Source organism: Schistocerca serialis, chromosome 3 (genome assembly GCF_023864345.2).
Source record: "Schistocerca serialis cubense isolate TAMUIC-IGC-003099 chromosome 3, iqSchSeri2.2, whole genome shotgun sequence".
Taxonomy (NCBI): Eukaryota; Metazoa; Arthropoda; class Insecta; order Orthoptera; family Acrididae; genus Schistocerca; species Schistocerca serialis.
In genome coordinates this window covers 1,027,284,392-1,027,308,099 of record NC_064640.1, presented here as the reverse complement: position 1 = coordinate 1,027,308,099, position 23,708 = coordinate 1,027,284,392, and positions in this window count along the sequence as shown.

Here is a 23,708-nt window from a genome sequence, read left to right as displayed (position 1 = left end):
CTAATATCGTTTAGATTCCCTGCTATCACGCAGTATTGTCGCAACACGACATGGCGTGGACTCGACTAATGTCTGAAGTATTGCTAGAGGGAGTTGACACCATTAACCCTGCAGGGCTGTCGATAAATGCGTAAAATACGAAGGGATGGAGACCTCTTCTGATCAGAACGTTGCAAGGCATCCCAGATACGATATATAGTGTTCATTTCTGGGAAGTTTGGTGGCCAGCGGAGGTGTTTAAACTCAGAAGAGTGTTACCTGGAGCCACCCTGTAGCAATTCTGGACTTGTGGGGTATCGCATTTTCGTGTTAGAATTGCCCAAGTCCGTCAGAATGCGCAATGGACATGAATGGATGCAGATGATAGACAGGATGCTTACGTACGTGTTGTAATGTTGTTGCATTAATTTGTTATGAAAGCGGTGCTGATAGACAATAAAAGCGGGTTAAAAGCTGTGAGCTGTCTGGGGAAGTTAACCTTGCATTACTGAGCAACTGTTCCACCAGGTATCCAGTCTAGGTTACCAAATTCCCAACCAGACTAACATTGTTCAAATGTACGGCCTAATTCTTTCATAATATCACTTTTTATTTCACTTGGCAGATTGTTTATTCTTTGTGAGATATCATCGGACACTCTTCAAAAAAATGGTTCAAATGGCTCTGAGCACTATGGTACTTAACTGCTGTGGTCATCAGTCCCCTAGAACTTAGAACTACTGAAACCTAACTAACCTAAGGACATCACAAACATCCATGCCCGAGGCAGGATTCGAACCTGCGACTGTAGCAGTCGCGCGGTTCCGGACTGAGTACCTAGAACCGCGAGACCACCGCGGCCGGCATCGGACACTCTCTGCATCGACTTGTCGACCTTATTTGTCTGCTGGATTAGTTTTTCGTCTATTTGTTCGCCTAGCTCGCGGATCGATTTTTCAGATTTCTCTGCGTTTTCTTTATTTTGTTGCAATAAGGCTTTCATGAGTTCTGCCAAATCAATTTGGTTAGTTGGAGGCAAAGTAATTTCTGGCTCTGATGTGAGCCCGTTCGTCCTGTTTTGCATTTCCTCTGAAGTATTCCCCAATGCATTTTCGGAACCGTCCGACGTGTTAATACTCGAAATCAAATTATCCCCTTGGTCCATGTTGCTTAAGTTGTTGGACCGCCTACTTTTAGCTTGGTTACGTGTCTGCATTAGTTCAATTTATACGTGGTACGCAACACACTAATCAGAATAAATGTATCCCCCAAAAATTACGACTGCCACACGAAAGGTACCCGACCTAGTAGGCACTTTTTCACACGCACAACAAATTTATATCTTTGATCGAAGTCAGTGTAATTTACAAGCGAGGAAAAAAACGCATACATATAAAACACACAAATATAGAAAACAAAAAAAGACAAACAACACAACGCCGCTCAACAACGCCGTGAATCTTTTGAAAGTCTGCTCAGAAACAACGCAGAAGTTGTTTGAGCGCTACACGGAAAAAACATTAAGATTATACAACGCTCGCAATCTAACGTTTCAGAGATTCCAGAGTCTAGGGGAATCACAGAACAGGGTCGCCATGTGTAATGTTGTTGCATTAATTTGTTATGAAAGCGGTGCTGATAGACAGTAGAAGCGGGTTAAAAGCTGTGAGCTGTCTGGGGAAGTTAACCTTGCATTACTGAGCAACTGTTCCACCAGGTATCCAGTCTAGGTTACCAAATTCCCAACCAGACTAACATTAATTATAATCTTTTAATCGTCATACGACAACCGGTGATATATATATATATATATATAAAGAAATAAATCAGTTTATATTTGGAAATTTATTTTAACATTGATCATTGAAATTTGAGCATATTAAACTTGATTCATAACTAAACTGGTGCCTTATTTAGGATTGTGAAAATGTGAGTTTGTAATCTTACAGAACACATCAAATATGGAGCCAAGATTGGGAGACTGCATACAACACTGCATTCATAAAATAACACACGAAGAATGTTGAAACATATGCAAGAGGAAATTAACCACAACCAATCGATTCAATTTTCACCCAAAGAAGTTACGTTCGTAGCGCAATCCTGTCCGTCATGTAATTACCACACACTGGTATACTAAATTCATACTAACTCTCTGTGAAATCTTCCCGAAAAGAATAGCTGAGGGCTACTTTGATGATTACACCACATGCTTCACATGGTCAACTTGCTTTACACAAAGAGTGTACCTCCACAATAATTTCGATAATTAAAATAAATTAGATCGAAAAGCAATTCACAAAAGAAAAACCTCGAACTGGTTACTACCGTCTTACTATTAACCTGATGGGTCAAACAATTGTATAAGCACGTGGTACTGGTCTCACAAAGTACACCCCACGTGGGTTGAACATAAAGACAAGTTGCTATATTGAAAAATATTGTCAAGACGAGACGTTATAATCTCACGCACATTCACATTTAAGATTGATGATCCTAGTTAGAGTTACTGATCAACACGTAGTTCCACTTTACTCACAAAGTAGTGACAAAGCAACTACTGGAAGATATTCTGAACTTCACACTCGAAATACACTGCGTTGCAATTTAAGATAACATTAAATATTTTAGAGCTAAACCTGAAATAAAGGTGATTAAATTCAGTTAGGCTGAACTTAAGAAATCCATTGTCCTACGGACTTAGCAGACACGCGCTTAGCCGGAGATCTTACCACTTCAGACGCTCGCCACGGACAGACTGACTGGGCTCCTACCGAGCGTGCTTAACTGATACCAGAGAGGCAGCTTCCTATACCAACATGACAAGGGACGGACAGGACCATACTAAGAATAGAAACCTCTTTGCTTCTAGAAAGCTAGCTACCTGTTCTGACGTTGGTCCTACTGTTCTCTAGCAGACAGGCTTGTCTGCTACCATCAAGCATGCAACTAGAAATACATTTGCTCATTCATCCTCTCACACAGAAGGGAAGGGGGATGACAGTATCTTATCATATACAGTGTATAAAAGAAAACGGATGTAGGTTCCGTATGAGACTGTGTGACATGAATTACATATAAACTGTGTATTAAAGTGTAGTAGTGTGACAGATCGTTCTTGTTTATGTGTAAAAGTAACACGTTTCACTGCTCAGTCTCCTCCCAGATAGTCAGAAACACCACAGTAAATTTAGAAGAGGAATTAATGCCGTAAATGACAACAGATTTAAGAAATTAACGTGAAAGGAATCCAACAGAGACCTTTCAGTGTCATCTGTCAAAGTTGTATCTAGACGTATCATTCTAGTTGTATCTAGACGTATCACTCCAACTGCACATGTCCCACATCATTGCAAATCCTCCACCAGCTAGAACAGTCCTCTGTTGACATGCAGGGTCCATGGTTTCATGATGTCTCAATATCCGTATATGTCCACCCGCTCGATACAATTTGAAACGAGACTTGTCCTAGCAGGCTACATGTTTCCAGTAATCAACAGTCCAATGTCGGTGGTGACCTGCCCAGGTGTGGCATAAAGCTTTGTGTCGTGCAGTCATCAAGGGTACCCGAATCGGTCTTTCGTCTTTCAAACCCCATATCGATGATGTTTCGTTGAACGGTCCGCACGCTCTTAGTTGTTGATGGCCCAGCATTGAAATCGGTAGCAATTTGCGGAAGGATTGCACTTCTGTCACGTTCAACGATTCTCTTCAATCGTCGTTAGTCCCGTTCTTGCAGGATCTTTTTCCAGCTGCAGCGATGTCGGAGATTTGATGTTTTACTGGTTTCTTGATATTCACGGTACACTCGTGAAATGGTCGTACGGCAAAATCCTCACTTCATCGCTATCTCATAAATGCTGTGTCCCATCGCTCGTACGCCGACTATAACACCACGTTCAAACTCACTTAAATCTTGATAACCTGCCATTGTAGCAGCAGTAACCGATCTAACAACTGCGCCAGACATTTGTTGTCTTATATAGGCGTTGCCGACCGCAGCGCTGTATTCTGCCTGTTTAGATATCTCTGCATTTGAATACGCATGCCTACATCAGTTGGTGCTTCAGTGTATTATACTCATTAGGGGTATGTGATAGAGTCTATGTGACTGGCAGGCTTATAAAGTTTGTGTTGGACTATAAAGTTACTGTGGTCATTGTTCCGGCATGGGCAAAGACAATTACTGTGTCCAGTTGTAAGGTGGGTATGGATTTGACGTGGAAAATTGCGATTTCAGCGCACCAGTAGCAATAACGAGATGAAGGACTTTACATGGAAAATTATGTCCAGTCATAAGAACGATATAGATATTGATATTTCCAGATCCATAGTAGTCGAGAGGACGTATTTCCGATACTTCTCTGATTGTGAAATGTCATCAGATTGCTCTTGTAATCGTGATATTTAATTGTCATTACAGTGATAAATATGTGGCTTGTTTCCTAGAGCGGCACTGGCGTGGCCGGAACGATTGGTTATTTCCAGCTTAAGGCTCTCACATGCGGCGAGTTTAAAGAAAAGTTTGGGCCGGCTGACTAGTTGGTTCTTGCCCACAGCAGCAGGTGTAAGTAGCGGCGGCGGCGCTCTCTGAATAGCTGAATAGTGAACTAATACTCAGTATGTGTCTGGCAGCCTTTGCGAGTGTATGTGTTGAAAGTATTCTCTGGTCTATACATGGATATTTGAGAAGATTCAATATATATCACAGACAACTGTTGGCGCTGGACATATTGCTAACACTCGAATTCCTACCACTCCAATCATCCCCGTATACCCTCCATGGCCAGGTGATCCTCTCCGGCAGCCTAGTCCGGCCCATGATCTGGAGTGAGTGCTGAGACGTGCGTACGCTGTGACAACCAGCACTGCGTGACTCTCTGGCCTGGGTATTTACTCGTGGACATCGTGACATGAGCACGCGGGATCTCCGACATCTAGACGTGACAACTACTACTAGGGAATGGTATTAAGTGTGGGAGTTAACTGCTTCTCAATACAGTCCAGTCCACTCTGCCTTGTAGTGGTATTCATTATAGTTACTATCCCATCAAGTGGTAGACCCTTCCTCCTCCTCCTGCACCTCCTCCTCCTGCTCGTCCTTTGTCCTGGGTAAGCTGGAAGAACCAACTTGGAGGTTATATAGTTTTCTAAAACCTAATCGCAATATCCAATTCCCGATTGATCAGTTTATTGTTTCTAATAGCGGCATTGTGAGCACACACACCAGTCCAGCCGCTACACATATTGTTTGAAGACATAGCATGCAACTGAGCTGAAATTTGAAATTTTCAGCCACCTCCAACGTAATGGACTTCCTACCAAATGACCTTACTGTGCCAGTATCCACCGACAGGGGGCATGGAAAAAAAATCGGTTGGTTTGGAAACTGGGTGACTGCAGGATCGAATCTTGCTAAATATTCCTGTCCTAGTATCTACCAACAGGAAGCAAGGTAAAGCTGTCCCATACAAAGGGTACAGATTTAATTAATTATTCAATAAATCTGACAGAGTGAAGGAATATTTCCAAAACATCCACAGCTGGGGTTTACCAGGTTAACACCGGTCTGTCTGCAGGTTGGTCGGAAGTGTGCTTGTATTGGCGAGAGGGAGGGCGTGGGTTGGATGTCCCCAGAGGGGATGGGGAGGAAGAAGGAGAGGAGGGGGGTTGGTGGGGAGGGGCTTCCTCAGAATGACAGATTATCCCCAAGGGGTTATAAACCACTTAGCATAACAATAGGTTAAGGGGAGGTAATGGGGGTCACAAATCAATCAATTTTGCCCTTAAATATATGCTTGACAAAATTTGCTGTGATTAGAGTTCGTAGCAAAGAAGTAAAAAAATTAAGCGTCTTGCAAGATGCAGCTTCACGTTTCTCAGTGTTTAAGACCTCCTGAACTATGTCTTGTACACTCAGTGGTATATGCGAATACTGCCTGCAAAATACATCACGAAACAGTCAGTAGTAAAGAAGTAGTAAATTAAATTGTCATGCCTGATGTGGGAGGTTTACTGCAAGAACAGCTAAAAATGTAGTAAGTGATAAACTTTTCCTGTTTCTTCATTTCTTGTCTGCAAGAAAACATTTCATATAAGATTGAAATTAAATCCAATGTTTGTTGCAAGTCATTAACTGCTCTCATTCTCAAATACTGCATAAACGAAGTCCAGGTATTCACTTGTCGTGGGCTATACTACTTTTTCACTCCCTCCCCCACCCCTTTGATAGGTAAGTGGTTCCTACCTCCGCAGATATTCTATATGGTCAGTAAGTGATATGTGTACCAAGTTTGGTTGAAATCGACCAAGTGATTTAGGAGGAGATGTGGAACATACATTTTTATAGTATGTATGGATTTTAAAGGAAATTTGATTGGTTCAAAACGCCTGTAATGTACAAACGGTTTTAAAATACAGCACACACACACCCACACCCACACACACACACACACACACACACGCACGCACATTCCAAAGTATTATACACAAAATATCAAAACATTAATGAGGATTTCCAAGCTTTACAAGCATGTTTTATTAAGAGGGGGGGGGGGGGGGGTAGGACGTCAAACGGGCCGACTTGGAGCAGGAGAGTCATCACAGAACATTTTAATTTCTGCTGTCTATACTTTTACAAATAAATTCATAAAATTTTGTCACCATGACCAGGAAGGATTGAGGACTCACACTCATCGCAGTGGAAGTTCAAAAACGTAGCAAACTACCTTTTTTTACATGTGAAATTTCATAATTTTTTTCACTTATTACTGGCTGCATTTGTTGCTATAGGTACACTTTTCCTCCTAAGTAAGAGAGATTCTTCGATGAATTTTTCATAGCAAACAAACAGTAGTTACAGGTGTATGAAACTCTAGAATTTTCCAATTCTATTAAAAAACTGTGGAAAAAATTGAGATAATTAACTATAAAACTTGAGTTTTTCTAAACATGAAGTTTAAAATGTAACTGTTCATTCATTTTTTCATAAATTAAATAACTTCTAGAGTTTCATACACCCGTAACTATGGTTTGTATGCTGTACAAAAGTCATCGAAGAATCTCTCTTACTTAGTAACAAAAGTGTACCTATAGCAACAAATGCAGCCAGAAGTAAGTGAAAAAATGATGAAATTTCACATGTAAAAAAATGTGTTTTGTTACGTTTTTGAGCTTCCACTGCTATGAGTATGAATCTTGAATCCTTCTTGGTCATGCTGTTAAAGTTTTATGAATTTATTTGTAAAAGTATAGACAGTGGAAATTAAAATGTCCTGTGGCGCCTCTCCTGCTCCCAGTCGGCCCGTTTGACGTCCTATCCCACTTAAAAGGAAAACTTAAAAAACTTTTAAAACTGTGTCCTCTCTCCTTTCAATTGAACGATCGTTGTGAGACCTGCGGAAGTGTGAGGCAGAAGGTAGCGCCAAGTTCACCGCCGCCAGTGCACGGCGGGCAGCTGCAACACACGCACGGCAAGGTATCCTGTCCCATCCAAATGCGATGAACTCACAAAGACTAAAATATGTCTTTAAAAATATCATAATAATTGCTATGTGCGCAATCTTGTTTGTCCAGCAGTTCTCAGTGTAACGTGTTGGTAGATCGGATGAATCACGTTTCTTGTTATGGACCAATGGCTGCTCGAAACGTGCGCCACGCCACGGACGCAAGCCGGTAGGGGCAGTATTACTTCGTCAGGGGCGTTGACCTGGGCGTCTACGGGATCTGCGGTTAGTATTCGAAGCAACCACGACAGCTGTGAATAAAGTGAACGTTATTGGCGGTCGCCTGAATCCCTTCACGCTTTATGTCTTCCCCGAGAGTGATGGCAACTTCCAGCAAGTTAACTGTCCGTGTCAGAAAGTCAGATCGACTTTCCTACCAAAGCTCACGCAGACTGGAAATGAAAACGACTGATTGTATACGATACATTGGTAAGGTATGCTTTTTCGAACTTATCACTCCTGTCTACGAACAATTATCATAGCCATTTGCTGATAAGTGTAGAGACTATCGTGCTCTATGTTTCCTCTATGTTTCTCAGTTACAGCACAGCAGAAGTATTCGTTCTCAAAAAAGCAAAATCATCTCTGTACCATCACATAACAATGCCGTGTTCTCTAAACTATTTTCTGTATTAGGAAGCAGACTTTGGAACAAACTTCCTTAGTATATCAGAGAAATTAAATTCCTTCCCAATTGCAAAAGACAGCAAATAGACCACCTTGTGACTCTCGTCAGCACCCCTCCCCCACACAGTTTCTCCAGCCCTTGTCTACAGAATTCTGTCTATACTTTCCTAACGGCCACTGTCACAGTCATTTCAATCTCCTCCTCATTATTTATCCCTTCCCACTTCTAATAATATAAGAGTCAGTCAAATGAGAACGAGACGAATTCAAATGTTCAAATGTGTGTGGAATCTTATGGGACTTAACTACTAAGGGCATCAGTCCCTAAGCTTACACACTACTTAACCTAAATTATCCTAAGGACAAACACACACACCCATGCCCGAGGGAGGACTCGAACCTCCGCCGCGACCAAGAACGAGACGGAAAAAGAGTAAATAAACTGTTTGTTATTTCAAAAGTAATCCGTAGAACAGTTAATGCTTTTATCCCACTTTGAGACAAAACGGTCAGTTCCTTCGTGGGAAAACGTTTGCGATTGCTTACGGAAGCATGACTGTACCCAGGCGTGCACTTTTCCATCCGAAGCAGATCGACTGCCACGAATGCCTTCCTTCAGTGCTCCAAAAATATGGAAATTGCCTGGTGAGAGATCGGGACTGTACAGATGATGTGTGATGGCTTCCCAGAGACACTTCTGCAGCGAAGTCGAAATTACAACGGAAACATGTGGGCATGCATTACCTTGCAACATAATTATGCCACCTGCCAACATTCCTGGGTGTTTGGACTCGATGACGCGCAACATTTCTTGCAAAGCGACATATGTGCAGCGTACTCGGAACAAGAGGCACGCTAGCGCCGGGAAGGTACGTTGATCTTTTTCCTCGACTGCAAGGGCCCACTGGCGCTGACCATTGACTATGTGCACCATACTTAACGCGCAGTGGTACGCGGGCACTCTGCAAAAAGTGATGCGTACGGCACCATTGTGTTGCACGATAATGCCTGCCCACATTTTGGCGAAGTTATTTCTATTTCGCTGCAGGAGTGTCACTGGGAAGACTTCACAAGCTCTTCACACAGTCCAGATCTCTCCCCACGCGATTTACATATTTTCGGATTTGCATCGGACGAAGGGGTACAATCATGGTTCTGTAGGCAATTGCAAACATTTTTCGATGAGGACACTGACTGTCCTGTCTGACATGGGATAAATGTATTAACAGTCACGGCGATTACTGGTGAAATAATAAATAGTTTACTTACTTTTCTCCATCTTTCTCGCATTTATTTGTCATTTGTCTGCCCCTTACACTAACCATGACTTCCAATGTGATAAGCTAATCCAAATCATTCTAAATGCTCCTTATTATTATTATCATTATTAATAGTGTCAGTTATTATTATTAGTAGTAGTAGGAAGAGGAGGAGGGGAGGAGCAGTAGTATTGCTGTTGTTGTTGTTACTTTATTATTATATTTCTTTTTAAATTTGTGGTAATTTCCTATGGGACCAAACTGCTGAGGTTATCGGTCCCCAGGCTTACACACTACTTAATCCAACTTAAACTAACTTACGCTAAGGACAACACACACACCCATGCCCGAGGGAGGACTCCAACCTCCGACGGGAGGAACTGTGCGATCCGTGGCAAGGCGCCCAAGACCGCGCGGCTACCCCGCGCTGTATTATTGTCGTTGTTGTGAATACTTTTTGATATGTTTGGCAAACGTTGTTCTTGGTCAGATGTAAGAAAAGGTCTTAAGGCCCTAATCTGATCAGGCTAAATAAGCAATAAATAAATAATCTATAACGTGTATAACAAAGAATGATGCACAAGTTCCATAATTGCATAAGAACATAAAACGATTAAAGAAAGAGAAAGATATTGAACAATACACATACACAAATTCCAGAACCAACGCAACATGGAAGGTGGAACAAATTTACTTATAGAAACAAATTCTTTTTAGAAAAAGTTGCTGCTTTTGTGACTTGCAAATGTGTGGAAAGGTTTATTTGTGGTGTAAATGAGTGTGGTTGAGTATGTGGCCAAATGTCACCAAAACAAAAGCACAACTGGATATGGAAGAGTGGCAATTTAACGAAATTACGGTCCATACAGCTTTGCATAAACAGCAGTCTACGTGAAGTTCCCCAGTTTCTTCTACTAACAGAAAGTGCTTTACTAACCGTAAATTATAGTTACGGTAAGTAAATATATAGTATAATAGGCACCAGACTGTAACTAGTTGTGCAGCTTTCCAGACCTCGCTGACCGGCCGGCACGTCATATATTGGAAGCGGAGTCATTTGGATGCAGCATGGACGGGCATTAGGGTCACGTCTCAACTCTCCCAACCAATAACAGTTTGTCCTATGTGCTCTATTTACTGTTGTTGAGTCGGCCGTAGTGCCACTTTGATCATCACTGCAGGGCAGTTTTTGTGCATAGGCTGTCGCCTGTACTGTCACACTTACTATACGGATGGTTTGAAAATGGACACAGGTGTCCGAAACCAGTCACCATGAAGGAAGAAAAAAAAGATACTTCTCAGAGCACCTTATGAAGTGGCTACAACTATTTATTTCAAAAATATTTTTAAGTCAAAGTGAACTTTATTAAGTTATAGTGACACAAAAAATTAAAAATTGGTAATATAGTGCAGGCGAACTTAATTAAGTGCACAACGAAACATTCGCGTAATAATAAACAGCCTAGGGCGCCTCTCGCATTTTTGTGCGAGCTAGTGTAACTGCAGCAGACCAGCAACGTTGTAACGCTCCAGGAGAAGGAATGTTAAGAATGGAATTACGTGAGTGGCTACATTCTAATGACTGTTTCTAAACAATATCGTTTAGGCTAAGATAACGAAAACAGATAATACGAGAACTAAATATAAATCCACTGCAGATAGAGAACAGACGTCGAAATATGTTTTGTGTGAACACGAAGTAAAGTATTGTGGCTTGTAAAAGGTAGACTTCTATTGAAACCCATCTGACTTCGCAAATATAGTAAAGGCTATAGGGATAAGGATTATTTCTTTAGAATAATTCAGTACAATATGCATTAGTTTAGTATATTTGACTTAGTACAGTCAGAAGAAGAAGAAGAAGAGGAAGAAGAAGTTGCTGCCAGACTTACAAATATGTAACTTATTGTGATTAAATATGAGATGGCATAGTGTAATTTAACTATAATGGGAGGGTAGCTTAATATTATACTAAGAGGGCTGTAATCCCAGGTTGGCGTATTACACTTCCGCCTGGCAAACTGCGAAACGTTGTGACGTCAGGAAGCTCTGTTAACTTGGCCCAGAGTAACCTACTGTCGCAGATAGTGCTGTTATCTGGCCGTGGACAACGTCAGCCAGTGCAACTGACCTCAGTTTCAAGGCCGCGTTTCCCACAGAGAAAACACTCACCCAGTCCCTATCCGCTCTCGGTTCTATGTTCATGGAAAAGAACATGAAAACGAGCCCCGTCCGGCGAGAAAGCATTCAGTTCATAACGACTCTGTCTCATCGTTTCAGAAGGCCATTCAGTTCGCAGACTTGTAGAGTGTACTGCTACAGCGCTCGCAGTCAATTAAGGCGATGAATGGCTTTTGATGAAATCGTTAAGAGTGTTTCACCTTGCTGTTGTGGACAATAGTGCTAGAGATTAACAGTTCCCAGTAGAAAGAGAGCTGGTCCGTAAAAGCCACCTAACGAACTTTTAAAAAAGACTGTGTAAATATACCGATAACAGCCCCAGCCCTATAAGTCACTAAACATACAGCGATTACATATTAATGTCAGTATGCACTTGTTATTCAGAAAAACACGTAAGAGAAAATACCCCAAATATGCAATAGAGTCTCTCTACATTTTCAAAATCATAGTACAAAATTCATGATAAGAACCTTTTCTCTTTTTTTTAAGTGTGTATTATTGTAAAACAGACTGTGTACATTTTCCTTATGTTTCCATTTCTTTACTGGCGACTCCAGCTCGTGGCAATTTACATTATCCCGTGTACCTGCGCAGGAAGTCAAAATCAGTTTTATGTTACGTTTTTAATTACGCCACTTTTATGTGAACAGAACATTGAGACACGTTTTTGAATAGATTCTTGAGGAGAAGAAGTGGATCACTGTATAAAAAATCTAGGGTGCTACTTAAAAAAGAACTTCTGTTCATATATTCGTGACGAACGAAGGTACAAGAAAAGAAATCATTCTGGTTAATGTTCCTGAAGAAGCTAAACAACATTTTCTTCATATTTTTTTTATTTTACATCTGTGACCGAACCGGGTAACGCCGTGGTTAGCACCCTAGACTCGCATTTGGGAGGACGACGACTCAAACCCGCGTCCGGCCAAACTGATTTAGATTTTCCATGATTCCCCTAAATCACTTAAAGCAAATGCCGGGATGTTTCCTTCGAAAGGGCACGGCCGCTTTCCTTCTCCACCCTTCCCTAATCCGAGCTTGTGCTCCGCCTCTAATAACCTCGTTGTCGACGGGACGTTAAACACTAATCTCCTCCTCCTCCTCCTTACTTGTGGACAAAAAGCGATTTGCGGTGGTGAAGATAAGTGGCTTACCTAGTACTTGATCTTTCCCTAGGTACTTATATATTCTGCGAATATAACACTACCGATTTCGGTCTATCGTTGGTAGACAATTTAAACATCGTAACTCCATTTTAATAAATTTTGCAGATGAAACAAAAATGGTTTCTTAAAAAATAATAGAAAGTGATACAGAAAGTTGTTACATACGTAACTGTATAGCAGAAGCTTAATTACTGACAGATTATAAAAGTCCAAACACTTTCAAGTCTCTCCTTGATTATGAAGTTTCTTGTTACTGGAATCACGTGTTTTCACAGACAGATGGAGTTACCAGATTTTCATTGCCTACCATCGCTATGTGACGTGTAACTGGTACAGCCTTCACCACACTGCGATAGAAATACATCTATTATTTGATCTGGAAAATCCCATCAAGTTTCTGGTTAAAAGCAGTTGCCGTGGGATTTTGTTCAGTCCAGCCAAAGTGTGGAATTCCTAAATCAAACATTATGGCCTACTGGTCGTTCGTAGATACGTTCTAGTTTACAGTCAAACCATGAATTCTCTCCATGGTGTATCTCGTTGCTAGAGTTTTGTAGTTGCGTCTGTTCTATTAGGATCATTATCTGGCTGATCAGCTTTATTCATTACAAATGACGTTAGTTCTGCTGTCACTTCTTGTGGCAGCAGACTATGTTCATCCATCAGATCACCCGTTCTTGAAGAGAACGCACTAAATTCTGCTTGTGACGATCCTGTCTCTAGTAGTTAGGGTGTTTTGCGAGATCTCAACAATAGACAAACACCTGTTTTGTCAATAATACAAAAAAAACAATGATACTCCATCATCGACAAAAAGTGCAAGTATGGCCGTCAACGGACTTCTCAGACGGAATGAGTTCATGAACTGAAAAATTCACAAAATGTTCCTGAGATATATCATTCATGAATATTAAACCGCGAATTCATCGCCTTGTGTGGGTGCAAAATGATGGGGCGCAGTTACTACTTTGGAATCGGCGCTAGAAACCATACTGATACACCGTGTGGGAAATGAAGGAATTGTCGGGAACGTACTATAGTCAACTTTGTTGCTAGTCGTGACACTAACAGACTTATTCTTCTGGTGTCATGTGAACATCCTAGTTTAAGAGGCCCTAGTTAATACTCATATACAACATCCAGGCTGGCCAGCTCACTAACCCCCATCGTTAAACCGCGAGCCGGAATCGGGGTCAGGCTCTGCTCCCTGTGATCCGGAAGTGGTGCGTTAACGCGCTCGACTACCCGGGCGTGTGACAGATCTGCATATTTTGCTGTAGACCGTGCTGTGTGTGGATGAGTATTGTCCTGTTGAAAAATGGTACCACGAGACCGTCACATTTGAGGTAACACACGAGGACGCAAGATGTCTGTGACGTATAATTGAGCCGTCAGAGTTTCTTCAACCACTACCAGCAATGAGGTGAAGTCATACGGCTCCCGCACCATTACGCTAGGAATAACAAAAATTGCTGCCCTATCTCCAGGTCGCCGACTACGGCCACCAGGGTTAGTGCAGAATCACCATTTATCGAGATTGATCAGCACTCCATGCTTCCCAGTCACAGCCTCTCTCCAAACGCAGCCGTCTGTGTTGTGGTGTTAGCGGCAGCCTATAACACGCAACGGTAATACCCTAGTCTGACTATTGCAACTCTCCAGTCAATGGTGCAGGATGACACAGAATGCTGCACGGATCACACTACTTTCGGCTGGCAGTAGCAGTTAAGATGTGCTTCGTGCACAATACTACGATCCACCCTTGTGACCGAGCGAGGTGGCGCAGTGGTTAGCACACTGGACTCGCATTCGGGAAGATGACGGTTCAAACCCGCGTCCGGCCATCCAGATTTAGGCTTTCCGTAATTTCCCTAAATCGCTCGAGGCAAATGCCGGAATGGTTCCTGTGAAAGGTGACGGCCGATTTCTTTCCCCATATTTGACAAATCCGAGATTGTGGTCCGTCTCTAATGACCTCGATATCGACGGGACGTTAAACCCAGTCTTCCTTCCTTCGTTTTCCTGCTTTGTGGTTGTCGGACGCTGCAGGACAGAACTTTGACGACGAGTATGCGTGGTCTCACGCTCCTATGCACTCCAACATGGGGCCCCTGTCACATGTGAACGCTCCACAAATACTGGATACTGCGCTATTCGACAATAAGGACCTTTTCAAATTCTGACAAGTGCTGATAAAGCCCTCCTAGCGATCTGACGTCGTTCACTCCCCTTGTACCATACCAGGCCTGACGACAGCACTAAACACGAACAACACTAATGCAGTCCGGTGAGCGGCCTATCAGTAACAGGGAGTTGCAGCTCTAATCATTTACATACCCTCCGATAGCGAGCACGTTTGTGTTGACATTCGACAGTGTCTTCTGATGCTTCACTTTTGTTTTGAGTAGTTTGTTTTTTCAACTCACATTGACAATAGTCATGGGCAAGCGTAACCTAAAATGTACGCACTGCTCTTTGTTTTATCAGAATTTGTTATCTGTTCCTCAACATAACATAGTGCCTTACCAGTGCGCTAGCCTACAGGCAAACAGACAACAAGGGAATTTATCTGTGTTGTCAACAGTGGAGCAATGGGTCAATGTCTACGTTTTCATCACAAGCACGACAGGCTTTACGTATTATATGCACTTGCATTAATGTGCATTTATTTTCAGTGCATTGCAGTCAAAAAAGTAACAAGCTAGACACATTACTCTGTAATAAACCTTTGGCGCCCTAGGGTCCCTTATATCAAAACAACTACAAAATAACACTGAAGCCATGTAAATGATTGTCATTTTATCCATAATGGGGCTTGTTGAACTCCGTAGCTGTTATTCATTACAGATTATTGTGGGAGACTGTAGCCAACTAGAAATACATTTTTTTAATTATTTTATTGTGTAATAGAACGGAGCAAATATCTGAGGAGGCAGCAAGTTTAATGTTAGACGCTGCGCCGGTTCCCGTCAGGTCACCGAAGTTAAGCGCCGTCGGGCTGTGCTAGAACTTGGATGGATGACGAGCCGGTGTGCCGAGGGCTGTTGGCAAGCGGGCTGCACTCAGCCAAGCTGAGGAGCTACTCGAATGAGAAGTAGCGGCTCCGGGCCGGGAGAGCGGTGTGCTGACCACACGCCCCTCCATATCCGCATCCAGTGACGCCTGTGAGCTCAGGATGACACGACGGCCGGTCGGTACCGTTCGACCTTCATGGCCTGTTCAGGAGGAGTTTAGGTTCTTTTTCTTTTATTTACAATGGGCAGATGGAATCCGACGACACGGATTTCGTTGACAGGGCGACAGCAGGCGAAGCTGTTGATCACTCTGGTGTGGGAGTCAAAGGTCCAACTTCCTGTGCGCGCTTAAAAAACTCCGGAGTCCGCTAGAAAGCTGAACAAACTGGCACAGTCCCGCATTTAAGTTTATTATCTCCCACCTAGCGTGAAAAATGTTTCTAAAATTTGAAGACACATAGGCGGAGAGGGTTCATATCCAAACACGTCATCTGCAAAGTAAGTACGTTTTCAAAGCCGCAGTTACTACAAAAGACATTAAAAGCTAAAGCAGCGTGGAAGGGGGTAACGACATCTTATTGACAGTCATACATTGTGGAAACGAAACCACTCGAAAGAGACACTTCTTCTTGAGCGCTCGTGAGCAGAGTTAAAGTACAGGCCTATGTCGCTAACATCTATACGTTGCCGAATCTTATTACATATAATAAAGCTATCTTGAACGAAATGAGACTTATTTTATCCATTTTGGTTAGAGAAGACCGCAACTGTTTTCGTAAAGTGCACTGTAGGAAATACTGCAACCAGCCTCAAGTTTTTTGAAATTATTTTATTGTGCCATTACTAATTTCAGGCCTGAGCCCATCGTCAGATCATAGCGTTGACTTATTTGCAAGTTTTACTTTTGTGCCCTAAAGCATAACAAAGTTTATGTGCTTGCATAAAAACGGTTTTACATTTGCATTCTAAAATATAACAAGGTTTTTGTGATTACGTAGTTATTAGGATGCAAACGTATAACTTTTTGTAAAATATATAATCACAAAAACTTTGTTATATTTTAGGACACAAGTGTAAAACTTGCAAAGAATTCAACGCTACCGTGAGCTATTGTGGGCTCATGTGCGAAACTAGTAAGGTAGAATGAAATCATTTCAAAAAAAATTGTGGCGAGTTACAATATTTCCTACAGTGAAATGAGAACTTTTAGGACTGTCGCGAGATTTTTAATATCTTCTACTCTTCCGCAGCTAAAATATCTAGAACACCACAAATTCATCGCCAAATCATTTCTCGGAGTAGCCCAGTTTTCAAAAAATCCCCCATTATTATATGTTATTATACGCATCTGAACATGAATCGTAATTACATCTGTTTGCAGTCAATTCTAAAACGAACGATCCCTCATTCTACGAATAACATTCACCAAAAAAATCCCAGTTTTCGAGGCGACGGCATCCTTTGATCCTTTGTTGGCGCGTCTACTTCTATCTTCGACTCTTTGTCGGTATTGTCGGCTGCATCAATAAAAAATGTCGATGGATACTGGAAATTCTGGTTTATTCTTTTTTCAATTCGCTATATACACGGTCCAGTCACATTAATGTGACCACCTGTGAATATCCACGTTTTGCAATGCGGACGTGCGGAAAGAGTGTCAGTGAGGTTCTGCGAGGTGTCGACAGGGATTTAGAGCCATACGGACTTCAGCGCCGCGACCAGCTGCATTATGTTTCTCTGCTGAGGACCTGCGGCGCGAACAGCCTGATCGACGTGATCCCTGAGATTCTCGATTGGGTTTAAATCCGGGCAGTTTGGTGCTCACGTACACCGCGAGCTGTGTGACACGTTACAGTGCCCTACTGGTAGATGCCATTATGCGGAGGAAAAACAAATTGCATGTAGGGAAGGACACGGTCCCCAAGGATAGATGCATACTTGAATTGATCCATTGTGCCTTCTAGAAAGTCGAGATCACCAATGAAATGTCAGGAAAAGATTCCCCAGACCGTAACGCTCCCTTCTCCGGTCTGGACCCTTCCGATGGTTGTTGCAGGGTGTTTGCTTTCAGACGTTTCACGCCGATGGAGCATATAACGTGATCCATCGGGAAAGGCTGCCTGTAGCCACTCTGTGGATGTCCATCGCCATACTGGCGTGCAAATTCCAGCCTTCGTCGGCGATGAACAGTAGTCAGCGTGGGTGGATATGCACAGGGCGCTTGCTGCAGAGGCCCACACGCAGCAGTGTTCGTTGAGGAGACACTGTTGGTAGGTCCACGGTTGATCTGGCCCGTCAGTTGCTCAACAGTCGCTCGTCTATTCGCGCGTACTCATCTCCACCGCCTTCCTTCACCCCTTTCATCTAAGACCCGTTGTGCACCACAGTTACCTGGGCGCCGATTTTGGATAGCACCATTTTGCCATGCACGGTATACTTTAACCACGGCGGCATGCGAACCGTTTACAAACTTAACCGATTTGTAAATGCTTCCACCCTTGGCCCGAAACCCAACGATCGTGCCCTTTTGGACGTCAGATAAATCGCTCCGTTTCCTCGTTACGACAACGACTGCCATGTTTCCGCGTCATCCCCCCCCCTTCCCCCCCCCCTCCAGCCTACTTTGCATATTCTCTACTATTAGTGCTGCAATCTGTTAGTGATTATTGCACGTTGACGGCGAACATAGGCGTTGTTACGTTAATGTGAATTGACCTTGTACATGAGAAGGCCGGCGTCAACTTCTCAGTCGTTTCATTTTTTGGTGTCGAATGTATTGTTTCGCTACTCGGTACAATTTTATACTAGTTCCAGTAGTTTCGTGCGTTTACTGGTTGCTGGTGCTCTCTTTTCATCACGAACAGATTTGTAATAAGGATAAAGAAAGACATAGGCGTCGACAACTCTTCTGCATCTGACAAGGGAAGGCCACGACGTTTGGAACGCGGATTTACTGCAAACTTCGTACACTCGTAGTACTCCATCAGGACAACGAAATGCGTAAGCAGTAGCGCGTACTTTTCAAGCGTTATTGAGAAAAACCGCAAGATAATTTCGGTCGTCAAATATATACCTGTGCGTGGCCATTTTTACCAGGAAGCAGTGGCTACTGAGTGGTTGCCGGCACGGTAGCTCAGCGTGTTCGGTCAGAGGGTTAGCTGCCCTCTGTAATATAAAAACTGAGTTAATCGATCAACAAACGAACTTCAACGGATGTCTTATGACGGCCGCCCCGAGCAGAAGCAAAGAACCAAAGCGAACAAAATGAGATAAAAAAATTTAAAATAAGGTGGTTAGCTTTCAAGCCCTGTAATCGATGGATCGAGTCTCATTCGTCAGTTTTTTTTTTTTTTCTATTTCTAACACAGTCATTTTCTTTACTATTTATATTACAGTTGATATAATGGGAAAAATACTTGTATTCGGATGAACTTTTATTAAATTTACAATGTTATTCGGCACTCTACAAATTTTTATTATCACAAATAATGTAATATTCATAACTATCGACTAGTAAACGACCACACGCATAAAGTGATATTGAAAATGTATGCTTGTCCATGTCTTCCAAATTGTTCGTATTTAACTGCTTATACATTTTGTTGTCCTCATGGAGTACTACGAGTGTACGAAGTTTGCAGTAAATCCGCGTTCCAAACGTCGTGGCCTCCCCTTGTGAGAAGAGTGGAAATGAATATGCTAGTATTGTAAAGAAAGCAAAAATTGCGCCGAATTCGCGATCTGATAACCAGAAAAACATAAAACCAGGATCAAGAAAGGTCCATATAACCGCCACTGTAAAGAAGAATATACACATTTCGGATTCACGTGGATAGGTGAGGAGGGCAAGCCTACATCGAAATGTTCGGTATGCGGCCCAGTGTTGTGAAATGAGTGTATGGTACCTAAAAAACTGAAAGGCATTTCCAACGAAATCACCACAGCGTCTCTCAAAACCCGCGAGAGTAAATTCAACTTCCATACACTGTTATTCAAGCACCTCCTATCATGAAGGAAAAAACGAATAAAGCTCTCAGATAAAGCCGTTTTGGCACAAATCAGTATTGATCGCTAAGAAACAGAAACCCCATAACACCAGCGAAGAGCATATTTTACCGGCATGTAAAGAAGTTGTTCCTATTATGTTGGGACCAGAAGCAGTCGAATAGATTACGAAGGTGCCTCTGTCACATGATGAAATTCGTTGACGCATTATGGACATGTCAGTTGATTGTCAAAGTATTGCTATACAAAGCCTAACAAACACGCAATTTGCTCTGCAGTTAGATGGAAGCACTGACATTTCCAGAAAAGCTCAGTTATTGTTTCTTATGATTTCTGTTTGTGGATCAGAAATTATTCAGCAGTACCTATTTTGTCGAGAACTGGAAGCACGAACGACTGTAGCTGATATGTTTGCTGCTGTTGAGAATTTCTTTCGAGATATCGGATTCCAGAGGAACTTCTGCAACGACGAGAAATGTAAAGGGGTTTCTAGCTTTTGTGCAGAATAAAAATCCATCGGTAATGAATACTCTCTGTCTTTTTACATAGAGAGGCCTTAACGGTGAAGACTATGACGGAAATCGTTTGGGTGACGTCATTCAAACGGTTGTTTCAATCATCAGCTACGTAAAAACTCGCTCTGCAAAAAAATGGTTCAAATGGCTCTGAGCACTATGGGACTTAACATCTGAGGTCATCAGTCCCCTAGAACTTAGAGCTACTTAAACCTAACTAACCTAATGACATCACACACATCCATGCCCGAGGCAGGATTCGAACCTGCGACCGTAACGGTCGCGCGGTACCAGACTGAAGCGCCTAGCACCGCTCGGCCACTTCGGCCGGCTCTCGCTCTGCAAAAGGGCGAGTGTTTGAGTAACCCTATAAAGAAATGATAGCTCTGAGCACTATGGGACTTAACATCTGTGGTCATCAGTCCGCTAGAACTTAGAACTACTTAAACCTAACTAACCTAAGGACATCACACACATCCATGCCCGAGGCAGGATTCGAACCTGCGACCGTAGCAGTCGCGCGGTTCCGGACTGAGCGCCTAAAGAAATGAATGCGGATCATAAAATGTTATTCCACAGAAAAATCTGTTGGATTTCCTAAGAAGAAATTCTTACCAGAGCTAGAGAATTTAAAGACGAACTACTAGCATTGTTTGAAACTAATGATAATAATGAGTTTGATTACTGTGAATGTCTTAGAAACCCCGGCTGGTGTGCTGAGCTGGCGCACCTTTCAAGAAACTTCATGCTTTGAACTCAAGTATGCCGGGACGGTATGAAACGCTCATATCATCAAGTGATAAAATCAGCGCATTTTCGAAAGGAGAGAACGATCCAGCTGCTTTTCCAGCTACGGCTGCCGCATCAAATGAGTTGAAAACAGAAGAAACAATCAGATAAAGGAACACATAAAAGTTCACCTACTGAGTTGTAACTTTCCATCGATCTCAACTACTATCTGGGATTGGTTGCTTGCACCTGTCGAGGAAAACCTGTTCAAAGCAGACTAAGCAGAATTAAACAGTTCCAAAAAAGAGCAGCTTATCGAAATATCATCGAATACGGTCCTGAAATCGAATTCAAAGAAAATGCTCCCGATGTTATTTGGATCTCAGTCAGAAGTGAATATACAAATATCGCGAATACAACAATATCTCTTTTACTGCCGTTCTCAGCGTCCTACATGTACGAATCGGGATTGTCTACATTGAAGAATATAAAATGTGACTACAGGTCTCGCCTACTTGATGTGCACTGCCAGATGAGAGTGTGTCTCTCAAGAGTTCGTCCGCGCATAGATCCACTTCGCAAAAATAACCAGCGACAAGTATCTCATCAGTTTTAATTTTTATGTCTTTTTATATTTCTGATGTTAATGTTTATTTTTTATGTTTCTGCTTAGCAATCGTAAGTTTCTTTTATGATCATATGTTTCTTTTCAAGAATCTCACATACTTACTTTGTGAGATTTGTATCTCTTAGTCGTCCCATAATAAGAAAATGTGTATTCTATGTACTTAATGCATTTGCGGTTTTCTTGTGTACCTGCACGCTTTATGTTCTTGTTCGCGTGTTCCTATTCGAGAGTCTTACTTAACAAATTTGCATCTCATAGTCGTTCCATAATAAATATATGTATCGCATGTACTTTATATTTTTGCGTAGGGGCGTCGGGAAAGTTTGAATTGTACTTTGGAGAGCCCCAAAAGAAAGAAAAGGTTGAGAAACTGGGATATACACTCCTGGAAATGGAAAAAAGAACACATTGACACCGGTGTGTCAGACCTACCATACTTGCTCCGGACACTGCCAGAGGGCTGTACAAGCAATGATTACACGCACGGCACAGCGGACACACCAGGAACCGCGGTGTTGGCCGTCGAATGGCGCTAGCTGCGCAGCATTTGTGCACCGCCGCCCTCAGTGTCAGGCAGTTTGCCATGGCATACGGAGCTCCATCGCAGTCTTTAACACTGGTAGCATGCCGCGACAGCGTGGACGTGAACCGTATGTGCAGTTGACGGACTTTGAGCGAGGGCGTATAGTTGGCATGCGGGAGGCCGGGTGGACGTACCGCCGAATTGTTCAACACGTGGGGCGTGAGGTCTCCACAGTACATCGATGTTGTCGCCAGTGGTCGGCGGAAGGTGCACGTGCCCGTCTACCTGGGACCGGACCGCAGCGACGCACGGATGCACGCCAAGACCGTAGGATCCTACGCAGTGCCGCGTGGGACCGCACCGCCACTTCCCAGCAAATTAGGGACACTGTTGCTCCTGGGGTATCGGCGAGGACCATTCGCAACCGTCTCCATGAAGCTGGGCTACGGTCCCGCACACCGTTAGGCCGTCTTCCGCTCACGCCCCAACATCGTGCAGCCCGTCTCCAGTGGTGTCGCGACAGGCGTGAATGGAGGGACGAATGGAGACGTGTCGTCTTCAGCGATGAGAGTCGCTTCTGCCTTGGTGCCAATGATGGTCGTATGCGTGTTTGGCGCCGTGCAGGTGAGCGCCACAATCAGGACTGCATACGACCGAGGCACACAGGGCCAACACCCGGCATCATGGTGTGGGGAGCGATCTCCTACACTGGCCGTACACCACTGGTGATCGTCGAGGGGACACTGAATAGTGCACGGTACATCCAAACCGTCATCGAACCCATCGTTCTACCATTCCTAGACCGGCAAGGGAACTTGCTGTTCCAATAGGACAATGCACGTCCGCATGTATCCCGTGCCACCCAACGTGCTCTAGAAGGTGTAAGTCAACTACCCTGGCCAGCAAGATCTCCGGATCTGTCCCCCATTGAGCATGTTTGGGACTGGATGAAGCGTCGTCTCACGCGGTCTGCACGTCCAGCACGAACGCTGGTCCAACTGAGGCGCCAGGTGGAAATGGCATGGCAAGCCGTTCCACAGGACTACATCCAGCATCTCTACGACCGTCTCCATGGGAGAATAGCAGCCTGCATTGCTGCGAAAGGTGGATATACACTGTGCTAGTGCCGACATTGTGCATGCTCTGTTGCCTGTGTCTATGTGCCTGTGGTTCTGTCAGTGTGATCATGTGATGTATCTGACCCCAGGAATGTGTCAATAAAGTTTCCCCTTCCTGGGACAATGAATTCACGGTGTTCTTATTTCAATTTCCAGGAGTGTAGTTTTTGTTTCAGTAGTGTACCGATGCTTATTAAAGAAAATACTTTTATGATAAGTGGACAAAACATGCGGTAATGAAGTCAGGACAGGCCTAACTATAGGTCGGAAGCATTGGAGAGCTGTGGCCGTCATTCAGCGACGAGCCCGTGGAAGTTTGTCCGGTAATCGGACGTGTTTCGGTGTGTCTAGACATAAAAATCAATCGCAACGTGCTAGGAATTGTCGAGAGGGTGCACCAATCATTTCTCCGTGATGACGAATTTCGAGTGATGTCGGAGGCAAGAATTTCAAGCATTT